Consider the following 15313-nt stretch of genomic DNA (forward strand, 5'->3'; position numbering starts at 1 on the left):
GAAGCACAGTCTTCAAAGGTAACAAGCTTCGGATCCACGCAGGATTAATCTCTTCAGTGATGCTCAATCACTTGGGGTTTGTAGGTGTTTGGGTTTTGGGTTTTTTGGGTTTTTCCTCACTTGATGATTTTCGCTCAAAGTCCTCAGAGGATGGGTTGCTCTCAAATGACAAGTGTCAGTTTCTCTCGGAGCAGCCAGCCAACTAGTGGTTGTAGGGGGCGGCTATTTATAGCCTAGGGAGCAACCCGACATGATAAGACATAAATGCCCTTCAATGATATGACCGTTAGGTGGATAGATATTTTGGGACAGTTGGCGCATAGCACAGCAACGGTCGGAATTTTGAGTAGCAAAATCCTCAGGGCTATCACGTTCCTCACTGTGTAGGAATCCGCACTGGCAACTTCCTAACTCCTCAGTCAAAACAAATTCCTCAGAGACTAGAAGAACTTCGTCTCTGTCACTAAAGAAATTGACTGAACTGTATGAGATTTCCAATGGCTTCACTCGAAGGGATTGGTACGTGTAGGATTTTGCGTTGAGCATCACTTGGAAAATTTTCCTTAGTATTTCCTCGACCCCCTTTAACAGTACGGTGTTTCCTATGACTCAAGAAAGAGAAAATGAAACTACGAAAACAAAAGTCTTCACGCTTCATGTTCCTCGAATGAATACCAAGTCTTCACGGTCACACCATTTTCTTCACTTTCAAAGTCTTCAGAAAGTCTTCAGAGATCCAAAGTCTTCAGTCGAAGAACTTCATTTTTAGGGGTCGACTTTCTCTGTAAATATCAAACTCCTCATAGACTTATAGACCTGTGTACACTCACAAACGGATTAGTCCTTTAACCTATAAGTATTCAATACACCAAAATCACTAAGGGGCACTAGATGCACTTACAAGTGTGGTAAATGATAGTAACAATGCCCCTTCTCTCTTTGTTTCTTTGTTTGTTTGTTTTTTCTCTTTTTTCCTTTTTCCTTTTATTTTCTTTTTTTTCCTATTTTTCTCTCTCATTGTTCGGAGTCTCATCCCGACTTGTGGGGGAATCATAGTCTCCATCATCCTTTTCTCACTGGGGTAATGCTCTAAAAATGAATAATGATGATCATCACACTTCTATTTACTTATAACTCAAAAGAAATAAAAATTACAACTCGACACCTATAAGAAAATATGACTCTATATGAATGCCTTTGACAGTCTACCAGGATGTGTAATGATCTAGCATAACAACGATTTGAAAAAGACAAGCCATGGAAATATCATGCTAGCTATCTTATGATCATGCAAAGTAATATGACAATGAATGCTCATGTCATCAAAACGGAAGCAGTGGAAGTTGCATGGCAATATATCTCAGAATGGCTATGGAAAGGCCATAATAGGGTATGGTGGTTTTTTGAGGAAGATATAATAAGGCTTATGTGTGATAGAGTGTATCATATCATGGGGTTTGGATGCACCGACGAAGTTTGCACCACGTCTCGACATGAGAAAGCGCAATGCACGATACCGTAGAGGCTAGCAAATTGCGGAAAGGTAAGAGTGTGTATAATACATGGACTCACATTGGTCATAAAGAACTCATATACTTATTGCAAAAGTTTATTAGCCCTCAAAGCAATACTACTACGCATGCCCCTAGGGGGATAGATTGGTAGGAATAGACCATTGCTCGTTCGTGACCACCACTCATAAGGAAGACAATCAATAATAGATCATGCTCCAACTTTATAGCATAATGAGAGAATATACGTGCATGTTTCGGGAATCACAAGCCTTAACACCAACATTCTTACTAACCACAACCATTTACTAGTAATTCCCACATATTACATCTCTATATCTCAAAACTATTGCAAGGAATCAAACATATCATATTCAGTGATCCACAAGTTTTATGTAGGATTTTATGACTAACCATGCAATTGGCCAATTCCTGTTGACTCTCTAAATAGATACAAGTGAAGTAAGAGACTTTAATTCTTTCTACAAAGGACCATGCTCTAATAAATATACATGAAGCAAGAGAGCATTCTACAAATAACTGTTTTCTATGTGAAGAGAAGCAGACAGTCCAAACTTCAAATGATATAAGTGAAGCACATGAAGCATCATATAAAGCCATACTCAAAAGATATAAGTGAAGTACAATGAGAATTCTATAAATCAACCATGGAAAATCTCATACCAAAATGGTGCATAAAATAAAAATGAAAACTAAACACAAAAGACGCTCCAAGATTTGCACATATCACGTGAATGAAACAAAGATGAAAACATACCAATACTTGTTGAAGAAAGATGGGATTCCTTATGGGGCATCCCCAAGCTTAGATGCTTAAGTCTCCTTGGATATTTACTTGGGGTGCCTTGGGCATACCCATGCTTGAGCTCTTGCCTCTCCTGCTTCTCCTCATATCGAGACCTCCTCGATCTTTGATCACTTCATCCACACAAAACTCCACAGAAACCTCGTGACGTCTGTTATTATAATAATGCATATCACTACTTTAAGTACTATTGCAAACCCATTCATATTTTGTTTGCATTGTATCAACTGTATTATAACTTCTCCATGGCTCATACCACCGATAGAATCGGTAGTTTCATCAAAACAAGCAAACTAATGCATCAAAAACAGAGTCTGTCTTAAACAGGATAGTCTGTAGCAATCTAAACATCTACCATACTTTGGTAACTCCAAAAATTCTACAAAATTAGGACAACATAAACAATTTTCATAGAAATACTTTGTAAAAATTTCAGAAACTTTTGACTCCAGTAAAAAAAGAAAATTCATGCACTACAGCCAAAGTTTCTGTTTTTACACCGCACATACGAACAAGCAATCTACTCATCCTAAAGGCAAATCTTGGCACATTATTTTTATAATACAATGGATTTGTGCAAGGGGATAATTATTTTTGTGAGAAACTTCCATGAAAAATTCTAGAATATTTCCATGAGCATGAACACAAGTGTTCAAGGTCGACCCTCACTTCTCCAATGCTTCACCTTTCAATCGGTTCTCTTTTTGAAGAACTTTTAAGGTTCCCCTATATATTTTTTGTTTTTAAACTTTATAAAAGCACTCAACAGAAATAAATTACTATCTGAAACTTTCGGGTTGTCTCCCTGGCAGCGCTCTCTTTAAAGCCATTAAGCTAGGCAAAAAAGTGCTCATGTAATGGATCCACCCGGATCCCAAGGTATATCAAAGCCAATTTTAATTATTAATGATTTATAATTTAGTAGTGAGCACAAAGCAACATATATCATGCAATGACGAAGTCAAACTCTCTTTCTATGCATCGGAATGTCATACAAGAATAATTCATGCACATCAAGTAAAGACCAATGGATAGCATAAGCAATTTCTTGCAATTCTGTTGTGTTGGAAACATAGAGAGGCGGAGATGTAGTTCCTCTCTCATAATAATTGCAAGTAGGAGAAACAAGCACATGCATATTATATTCATCAAAATTATCATGTGCAACGGTAAAAGGCAACCCATCAATGTAATCTTTAATAAGTGCAAACTTCTCCAATATAGTGTAGTTTGGAGAATTCAAAAGGATAATAGGACTATCATGTGTGGGTGCAATAGCAACAATTTCATTCTTAATATAAGGAATTATAGCAAGTTCATCTCCATAAGCATAATTCATATTGGCATCATGGCCACAAGCATAGAAAGCATCAAGTTCATCAAAAAGAGACATTTCAAAAGAATCAATAGGATCATAGCAATTATCATAGCATTCATACTTCGGTAAGCATGAAGGGGAATTAAAAGATGTATCAGCTGAAGAGTTACTCTCATTAGAAGGTGGGCACAGGTGATCAATCCGCTCTTCCTCCTTTTGTTCTTCACTTTCCTCCTCGTCTTTTTCATCCAATGAACTCATAGTTTCATCAATTCCTTCTTCCATAGTTTCCTACAAAATATCAGCCTCTTCTTGGACAATGGAGACTTTCTCAATTAACGCATCAATATCGACATTGTATTTATAATTTTCATAGCAATATTAAGGATGGCAAAATTTTCAGGTCTACAAACATCATCATCAAAAGCTTCATACTTTTAAAACAAAGATTCAATTTCATAAGAACCCTTAAAAGCAACAAATTCTTCTATTCGTTCCACATCATAGTGATCATATCTACCATTAGCGTAAGAGGCTAAGGTTTCATAATCATTAAATTTGCATGAAAAGGGAAGGTGTGGAGCGTTCATCCTATAACAACAAGTATAATAATATCTCTGGCATAAGTTCCAAGCATACCAATGCAACATATCAATTTGATCCCATAATAGTTTCCCTTTTGTGTCAAGCTATAATACCTAAAGTATTCATGTTGATCCAATGTGTCTCCCATTATCATGTTGAATGGGGTTTTCTCAGGATTATCAAAGTAGTGTTTAATATTTTTCACATAACGAGCATGGAGGATTTTCGAAGGTTCCGCATCTCCATGAGTAGCAAGTACAGGTAATTTTTTTGGTATTTCGTATTCCATATCCATAACTAAATATAGAAAACAACTTAGAACAGAAAATAAAAACTACTTAGTGATAAAGCAAACAAGCACACACGAGAATATTCAACCCACGCTATTGCTCCCTAGCAACGGCGCCAAAAAAAGTTCTTGATAACCCACAAGTGTAGGGGATCGTTTGTAGCCTTCTTCAATAAATAAGTGTCGAACCCAACGAGGACCTAAAGGTAGAACAAATATTCCCTCAAGTTCTATTGACCACTGATAGAACTCTACGCACACTTTATGTTTGCTTTACCTAGAACACGTATAAAACTATTTGGTAAAAATAAAACTCTGAGTGCTTTGCGAGAATAAAACTATGAATAAATTGCAAGGTAATAAAAGTGGATAGCTTTTGTCAAAAAGAAAGTCATTAGTCCCTAGGTGATCGACAACTAAGCCAGTGATCATTGGATCTGTCTCTCTGTTCTCTTCTGTTTCGCGTTCCTGCTTTCTGGCTGAAAACCGATTCTTATATTCCCGGAGATCCGTAACTCCGATTGCATTGAAATTTTAACACGATATTATTTCTGGATATAAGCCTCCTTGCGCCCGAAGTACATATCCAACCGATGTACGAGGTGAGCACAACCCACTTGGGCGCACCTGGCCCCTGGGGTGCGCCCTGGTGTCTTGTGGGGGTTGTTGGTCCCCGTTTGCATTGATTCCAAATCCCAAAAATCACATATAATCCAAAATAATGCTCCATAAATTTTTATTGCATTTGGACTTCGTTTGATATGGATATTCCGCGAAACAAAAAACATGCAAAAAACAGGAACTGGCACTGGGCACTGGATCAATAGGTTAGTCCAATAAATCGTATAAAATGTTGCCAAAAATATGTGGAAGTTGTATAATATTGGCATGAAACAATAAAAAATTATAGATACGACGGAGACGTATCATCCATCATGAAGTATCCCTTTTTCTCTTTGGAAAATGTTTGATCCCAGGGCTTTTTCACCTACACATAGATCAAATGGAGGTTGTTGAGTCTCGGAAAAGGGAGAAAAATATCTTCACACTACACTTCTTTAGTATTTTAGCCTAGATTCAGAGGCTTGTCATCACAAGTTTTCTTTTCAGCCGCTGCTACTTCTTTTATTCCATCTTTTTCATTTTTCTTTGGATTCCCTTGATTGGATCAGTGGCTCGGAAGAGTTCGCATCATCTATGAAAGATCCTAATACCACCCAATGATGATGTGGGCCCATAAGACACGTCCATGTTAGTAAAATAGTTTTCAAAGACTAGACTCAACTTCGGCCAAGGAGTTGAAACTGGGGGTTCCTACAGGCAGTCGACTCTGATACCAACTTGTGACGCCCCTGATTCAATCGTACACTAATGATACACGCAAATGTGTACGATCAAGATTAGGGACTCACAGAAAGATATCACTGTTGGGGAACGTAGTAATTTCAAAAATTTTCCTACGTGCACACAGGATCATGTGATGCATAGCAACGAGGGGAGAGTGTTGTCTACGTACCCAACGCAGACCGACTGCGGAAGCGATGACACGACGTAGAGGAAGTAGTCGTACGTCTTCACGATCCAACCGATCAAGCACCGAAACTACGGCACCTCCGAGTTCGAGCACACGTTCAGCCCGATGACGATCCCCGGACTCCGATCCAGCAAAGTGTCGGGGAAGAGTTTCGTCAGCACAACGGCGTGGTGACGATCTTGATGTACTACAGTAGCAGGGCTTCGCCTAAACTCCGCTACAGTATTATCGAGGTATATGGTGGCAGGGGGCACCGCACACAGCTAAGGAATAGATCACGTGGATCAACTTGTGTCAACTTGTGTGTTTAGAGGTGCCCCTGCCTCCGTATATAAAGGAGGAGAGGAGAGGAGGCTGGCCGGCCAAGGGGGGGGAGGCGCAGGAGAGTCCTACTCCCTCTGGGAGTAGGATTCCCCCTCCAATCCTAGTCCAACTAGGATTCCTCGGAGGGGAAAAGAGGAGGAGGGGGCCGGCCACCTCTCCTAGTCCTAATAGGACTAGGGGAAGGGGGTGGTGCGCAGCCCATCTAGGGCAGCCCCTTCTCTTTTCCACTAAGGCCCACTATGGCCCAAAAAGCTCCCGGAGGGTTCCGATAACCCTCTCGGTATTCCGGTAAAATCCCGATTTCACCCGGAACACTTCCGATATCCAAATATAGGCTTCCAATATATCAATCTTTACGTCTCGACCATTTCGAGACTCCTCGTCATGTCCGTGATCACATCCGGGACTCCGAACAACCTTCGGTACATCAAAATGCATAAACTCATAATATAACTGTCATCGTAACCTTAAGCGTGCGGACCCTAGGGGTTCGAGAACAATGTAGACATGACCGAGACACGTCTCCGGTCAATAACCAATAGCGGGACCTGGATGCCCATATTGGCTCCTACATATTCTACGAAGATCTTTATCGGTCAGACCGCATAACAACATACGTTGTTCCCTTTGTCATCGGTATGTTACTTGCCCGAGATTCGATCGTCGGTATCCAATACCTAGTTCAATCTCGTTACCGGCAAGTCTCTTTACTCGTTCCGTAATACATCATCTCACAACTAACATATTAGTTGCAGTGCTTGCAAGGCTTATGTGATGTGCATTACCGAGAGGGCCCAGAGATACCTCTCCGACAATCGGAGTGACAAATCCTAATCTCGAAATACGCCAACCCAACATCTACCTTTGGAGACACCTGTAATGCTCCTTTATAATCACCCAGTTACGTTGTGACGTTTGGTAGCACCCAAAGTGTTCCTCCGGCAAACGGGAGTCGCATAATCTCATAGTCATAGGAACATGTATAAGTCATGAAGAAAGCAATAGCAACATACTAAACGATCGGGTGCTAAGCTAATGGAATGGGTCATGTCAATCAGATCATTCAACTAATGATGTGACCTCGTTAATCAAATAACAACTCATTGTTCATGGTCAGGAAACATAACCATCTTTGATTAACGAGCTAGTCAAGTAGAGGCATACTAGTGACACTCTGTTTGTCTATGTATTCACACATGTATTATGTTTCCGGTTAATACAATTCTAGCATGAATAATAAACATTTATCATGATATAAGGAAATAAATAATAACTTTATTATTGCCTCTAGGGCATATTTCCTTCAGTCTCCCACTTGCACTAGAGTCAATAATCTAGTTCACATCGCCATGTGATTTAACAGCAATAGTTCACATCACCATGTGACCAACACCCAAAGGGTTTACTAGATTCAGTAATCTAGTTCACATCGCTATGTGATTAACACCCAAGGAGTACTAAGGTGTGATCATGTTTTTCTTGTGAGAGAATCTTAGTCAACGGGTATGTCATATACAGATCCGTAAGTATTTTGCGAATTCTATGTCTACAATGCTCTGCACGGAGCTACTCTAGCTAATTGCTCCCACTTTCAATATGTATCTAGATCAAGACTTAGAGTCATCTAGATTAGTGTCAAACTTGCATCGGCGTAACCTTTTACGACGAACCTTTTTCCATAATCGAGAAACATATCCTTATTCCACTAAGGACAATTTTGACCGCTCTCCAGTGATCTACTCCTAGATCACTATTGTACTCCCTTGCCAAACTCAGTGGTATGGCATACAATAGATCTGGTATACAGCATGGCATACTTTATAGAACCTATGACTGAGGCATAGGCAATGACTTTCATTCTCTTTCTATTTTCTGCCGTGGTCGGGCTTTGAGTCTTACTCAACTTAACACCTTGCAACACAGGCAAGAACTCCTTCTTTGACTGTTCCATTTTGAACTATTTCAAAAATTTATCAAGGTATGTATTCATTGAAAAAATCTTATCAAGCGTCTTCATCTATCTATATAGATCTTGATGCTCAATGTGTAAGCAGCTTCACCAAGGTCTTTCTTTGAAAAACTTTTATTCAAGTATCCTTTCATGCTTTGCAGAATAATTCTACATTATTTCCGATCAACAATATGTCATTCACATATACTTATCAGAAATGTTGTAGTGCTCCCACTCACTTATCTGTAAATACAGGCTTCACTGTAAGTCTGTACAATAACTATATGCTTTGATCAACTTATCAAAGCGTATATTCCAACTCCGAGATTCTTGCACCAGTCCATAAATGGATCGCTGGAGCTTGCACACTTTGTTAGCTCCCTTTGGATCGACAAAACCTTCCGGTTGCATCATATACAACTCTTCTTCCAGAAATCCATTCAGGAATGCAGTTTTGACATCCATCTGCCAAATTTCATAATCATAAAATGCGGCAATTGCTAATATGATTCGGACAGACTTTTAAGCATCGATACGAGTAAAAAAATCTCATCGTATTCAACACCTTGAACTTTGTCAAAAACCTTTTTCGACAAGTCTAGCTTTGTAGATAGTAACACTACTATCAACGTCCGTCTTCCTCTTGAAGATCCATTTATTCTTAATGACTCACCGATCATCGAGCAAGTCAATCAAAGTCTACACTTTGTTCTCATACATGGATCATATCTCAGATTTCATGGCCTCAAGCCATTTCGTGGAATCTGGGCTCATCATTGCTTCCTCATAGTTCGTAGGTTCATCATGGTCTAGTAACATGACTTCCAGAACATGATTACCGTACCACTCTGGTGCGGATCTTACTCTGGAAGACCTACGAGGTTTGGTAGTAACTTGATCTTAAGTTTGATGATCATCATCATTAACTTCCTCACTAACTGGTGTAGGTGTCACAGAAACAGTTTTCTGTGATGTACTACTTTCCAATAAGGGAGCAGGTACAGTTACCTCGTCAAGTTCTACTTTCCTCCCACTCACTTCTTTCGAGAGAAACTCCTTCTCCAGAAAGTTTCCGAATTTAGCAACAAAAGTCTTGCCTTCGGATCTGTGATAGAAGGTGTATCCAATAGTTTCCTTTGGATATCCTATGAAGACGCACTTCTCCGATTTGAGTTTGAGCTTATCAGGATGAAACTTTTTCATATAAGCATCGCAATCCCAAATTTAAGAAACGACAGCTTAGGTTTCTTGCCAAACCATAGTTCACACGGTGTCGTCTCAACGGATTTAGATGGTGCCCTATTTAACGTGAATGCAGCTGTCTCTAATGCATAACTCCAAAAACGATAGTGGTAGATCGGTAAGAGACATCATAGATCGCGCCATATCTAATAAAGTACGGTTATGACGTTCGGACACACCATTATGCTGTGGTGTTCCATGTGGCATGAGTTTGTGAAACTATTCCACATTGTTTTAATTGAAGACCAAACTCGTAACTCAAATATTTTACCTCTGCGATCATATCGTAGAAACTTTTATTTTCTTGTCACAATGATTTTCCACTTCACTCTAAAATTCTTTGAACTGTTCAAATGTTTCAGACTTATGTTTCATCAAGTAGATATCCCCATATCTGCTCAAATCATCTGTGAAGGTCAGAAAATAGTGATATCTGCTGCAAGCCTTAATATTCACCGGACCACATACATCAGTATGTATGATCTCCAATAAATCTGTTGCTTGCTTCATTGTTCTGGAGAACGGCGTTTTAGTCATCTTGCCCAAAAGGCATGGTTCGCAAGCATCAAGTGATTCATAATCAAGTGATTCAAAAATCCCATCAGCATGGAATTTCTTCATGCGCTTTACACCAATATGACCTAAACGGCAGTGCTACAAATAAGTTGCACTATCATTATTAACTTTGCATCTTTTGGTTTCAATATTATGATTATGTGTATCACTACGATCGAGATCCAATGAACTATTTTCATTGGGTGTGTAACCATATAAGGTTTTATTCATGTAAACAGAATAACAATTTATTCTTTTACTTAAATGAATAACCGTATTACAATAAACATGATCAAATCATATTCATGCTCAACGCAAACACCAAATAACACTTATTCAGGTTCAACACTAATCCCGAAAGTTTAGGGAGTGTGCGATGATGATCATATCAATCTTGGAACCACTTCCAACACACATCGTCACTTCACCCTTAACTAGTCTCTGTTTATTCTGCAACTCCCGTTTCGAGTTACTAATCTTAGCAACTGAACTAGTATCAAATACTGAGGGGTTGCTATAAACACTAGTAAAGTACACATCAATAACATGTATATCAAATATACTTATGTTCACTTTGCCATCCTTATTATCTGCCAATCACTTGGTGTAGTTCCGCTTCCAGTGACCAGTCCCTTTGCAGTACAAACACTTAGTCTCAGGCTTAGGACCAGACTTGGGCTTCTTAATTTGAGCAGCAACTTGCTTGCTGTTCTTCTTGAAGTTCCCCTTCTTCCCTCTGCCCTTTTCTTGAAACTAGTGGTCTTGTCTACCATCAACACTTGATGTTTTTCTCGATTTCTACCTTCGTCAATTTCCGCATTACGAAGAGCTTGGGAATCGTTTTCGTTATCCCTTGCATATCATAGTTCATCATGAAGTTCTACTAACTTGGTGATGGTGACTAGAGAATTCTGTCAATCACTATCTTATCTGGAAGATTAACTCCCACTTGATTCAAGCGATTGTAGTACTCAGACAATCTGGGCACATGCTCACTAGTTGAGCGATTCTCCTCCATCTTTTAGCTATAGAACTTGTTGGAGACTTCATATCTCTCAACTCGGGTATTTGCTTGAAATATTAACTTCAACTCCTGGAACATCTCATATGCTCCATGACGTTCAAAACGTCTTTTGAAGTCCCGATTCTAAGCCGTTAAGCATGGTGCACTTAAACTATCAAGTAGTCATCATATTGAGCTAGCCAAACGTTCATAACGTCTGCATCTGCTCCTGCAATAGGTCCGTCACCTAGTGGTGCATCAAGGACATAATTCTTCTGTGCAGCAATGAGGATAAACCTCAGATCACGGATCCAATCCGCATCTTTGCTACTAACATCTTTCAACACAATTTTCTCCAGGAACATATCAGAATAAACATATGAAAGCAACAACGCGAGCTATTGATCTACAACATAGATATGCTAATACTACCAGGACTAAGTTCATGATAAATTAAAGTTCAATTAATCATATTACTTAAGAACTCCCACTTAGATAGACATCCCTCTAATCCTCTAAGTGATCACGTGATCCAAATCAACTAAACCATGTCCGATCATCACGTGAGATGGAGCAGTTTCATTGGTGAACATCACTATGTTGATCATATCTACTATATGATTCACGCTCGACCTTTCGGTCTCCGTGTTCCGAGGCCATATCTGTATATGCTTGGCTCGTCAAGTATAACCTGAGTATTCCGCGTGCGCAACTGTTTTGCACCCGTTGTATTTGAACGTAGAGCCTATCACACCCGATCATCACGTGGTGTCTCAGCACGAAGAACTTTCGCAACGGTGCATACTCAGGGAGAACACTTCTTGATAATTTAGTGAGAGATCATCTTATAATGCTACCGTCGATCAAAGCAAGATAAGATGCATAAAAAGATAAACATCACATGCAATCAATATAAGTGATATGATATGGCCATCATCATCTTGTGCTTGTGATCTCCATCTCCGAAGCACCGTCATGATCACCATCGTCACCGGCGCGACACCTTGATCTCCATCGTAGCATCGTTGTCGTCTCGCCAATCTTATGCTTCCACGAATATCACTACCGTTTAGTAATAAAGTAAAGCATTACATCGCGATTGCATTGCATACAATAAAGCGACAACCATATGGCTCCTGCCAGTTGCCGATAACTCGGTTACAAAACATGATCATCTCATACAATAAAATTCAGCATCATGCCTTGACCATATCACATCACAACATGCCCTGCAAAAACAAGTTAGACGTCCTCTACTTTGTTGTTGCATGTTTTACGTGGCTGCTACGGGCTTAAGTAAGAACCAATCTCACCTACGCATCAAAACCACAACGATAGTTTGTCAAATAGACTCCGTTTTAACCTTCGCAAGGACCGGGCGTAGCCATACTTGGTTCAACTAAAGTTGGAGAGACAGTCGCCCGCAAGCCATCTCTGTGCAAAGCACGTCGAGGGAACCGGTCTCGCGTAAGCGTACGTGTAAGGTTGGTCTGGGTCGTCTCGTCCAACAATACCGCCGAACCAAGGTATGACATGCTGGTAGGTAGTATGACTTGTATCGTCCACAACTCACTTGTGTTCTACTCGTGCATATAACATCAACATAAATAACCTAGGCTCGGATGCCACTGTTGGGGAACGTAGTAATTTCAAAAATTTTCCTACGTGCACACAGGATCATGTGATGCATAGCAACGAGGGGAGAGTGTTGTCTACGTACCCAACGCAGACCGACTGCGGAAGCGATGACACGACGTAGAGGAAGTAGTCGTACGTCTTCACGATCCAACCGATCAAGCACCGAAACTACGACACCTCCGAGTTCGAGCACACGTTCAGCCCGATGACGATCCCCGGACTCCGATCCAGCAAAGTGTCGGGGAAGAGTTTCGTCAGCACAACGGCGTGGTGACGATCTTGATGTACTACAGTAGCAGGGCTTCGCCTAAACTCCGCTACAGTATTATCGAGGTATATGGTGGCAGGGGGCACCGCACACGGCTAAGGAATAGATCACGTGGATCAACTTGTGTCAACTTGTGTGTTTAGAGGTGCCCCTGCCTCCGTATATAAAGGAGGAGAGGAGAGGAGGCTGGCCGGCCAAGGGGGGGAGGCGCAGGAGAGTCCTACTCCCTCTGGGAGTAGGATTCCCCCTCCAATCCTAGTCCAACTAGGATTCCTCGGAGGGGAAAAGAGGAGGAGGGGGCCGGCCACCTCTCCTAGTCCTAATAGGACTAGGGGAAGGGGGTGGCGCGCAGCCCATCTAGGGCAGCCCCTTCTCTTTTCCACTAAGGCCCACTATGGCCCAAAAAGCTCCCGGAGGGTTCCGATAACCCTCTCGGTATTCCGGTAAAATCCCGATTTCACCCGGAACACTTCCGATATCCAAATATAGGCTTCCAATATATCAATATTTACGTCTCGACCATTTCGAGACTCCTCGTCATGTCCGTGATCACATCCGGGACTCCGAACAACCTCCGGTACATCAAAATGCATAAACTCATAATATAACTGTCATCGTAACCTTAAGCGTGCGGACCCTAGGGGTTCGAGAACAATGTAGACATGACCGAGACACGTCTCCGGTCAATAACCAATAGCGGGACCTGGATGCCCATATTGGCTCCTACATATTCTACGAAGATCTTTATCGGTCAGACCGCATAGCAACATACGTTGTTCCCTTTGTCATCGGTATGTTACTTGCCCGAGATTCGATCGTCGGTATCCAATACCTAGTTCAATCTCGTTACCGGCAAGTCTCTTTACTCGTTCCGTAATACATCATCTCACAACTAACATATTAGTTGCAGTGCTTGCAAGGCTTATGTGATGTGCATTACCGAGAGGGCCCAGAGATACCTCTCCGACAATCGGAGTGACAAATCCTAATCTCGAAATACGCCAACCCAACATCTACCTTTGGAGACACCTGTAATGCTCCTTTATAATCACCCAGTTACGTTGTGACGTTTGGTAGCACCCAAAGTGTTCCTCCGGCAAACGGGAGTCGCATAATCTCATAGTCATAGGAACATGTATAAGTCATGAAGAAAGCAATAGCAACATACTAAACGATCGGGTGCTAAGATAATGGAATGGGTCATGTCAATCAGATCATTCAACTAATGATGTGACCTCGTTAATCAAATAACAACTCATTGTTCATGGTCAGGAAACATAACCATCTTTGATTAACGAGCTAGTCAAGTAGAGGCATACTAGTGACACTCTGTTTGTCTATGTATTCACACATGTATTATGTTTCCGGTTAATACAATTCTAGCATGAATAATAAACATTTATCATGATATAAGGAAATAAATAATAACTTTATTATTGCCTTTAGGGCATATTTCCTTCAATCACAACACAACTCTAGACACAAATTAAAATAATACAAGCTTCATATTACAAGACATGGGCCTCGAGGGCGCAAATACAGAAGCTCGAAACACAAGAGTCAGCAGAACCAACAATATCTGAGTATAAACATAAGTTAAACAAGACTGGCTTAAGAAGGCTAGCACAAAAGCAACAACGATCGAAGAGGCAAGGCCTCCTGCCTAGGACCTCCTAACTACTCCTGGATGTCAGTGGTCTCCATGTAGTAGTAGTAGTCCACGGGGTGGTATCTAGCTCCTGGGATCGACCATCTGATCGCAACAATCGGGTATACGGGAAAAAGAGGTAGCAAAGCAACCATGAGTACTCATCCAAAGTACTCGGAAGACTTACATCAGAACTAAGCTAAGTATGCAGCAGTATCAAAGGAATGAGCTGTTTCTGTGGACTGAACTACGGAATGCCACAGGAGAAGGGAAAACCTAGCCTATCGAAGACTAGCATCTTCAAGCATCTTGCAACATTCAGAAGAGTACAAAATAGCATTTTATAATTAATAAGCATGTTGTAGAATTAACGCCCAGAGATCCTTCCTCGACTCCCTGCAAGAAAGCAATCCCGGAGCCAACATATCGATCACATGTCTCAAGTATCCATTTCTAGTTGTAATAGATCAGGATACAACTCCGAGCGTCCATTACTATGGACACGGATATTCGAATAGATAACTTCCCTACAGGGGTGAAGCACATTACCCAACACGCTTGGTTACTCTGGCCGGACACACTTTCCTGGGTCATGCCCGGCCTCAAAAGATCAACCCATCA

Source organism: Triticum dicoccoides, chromosome 4A (genome assembly GCF_002162155.2).
Source record: "Triticum dicoccoides isolate Atlit2015 ecotype Zavitan chromosome 4A, WEW_v2.0, whole genome shotgun sequence".
NCBI lineage: Eukaryota > Viridiplantae > Streptophyta > Magnoliopsida > Poales > Poaceae > Triticum > Triticum dicoccoides.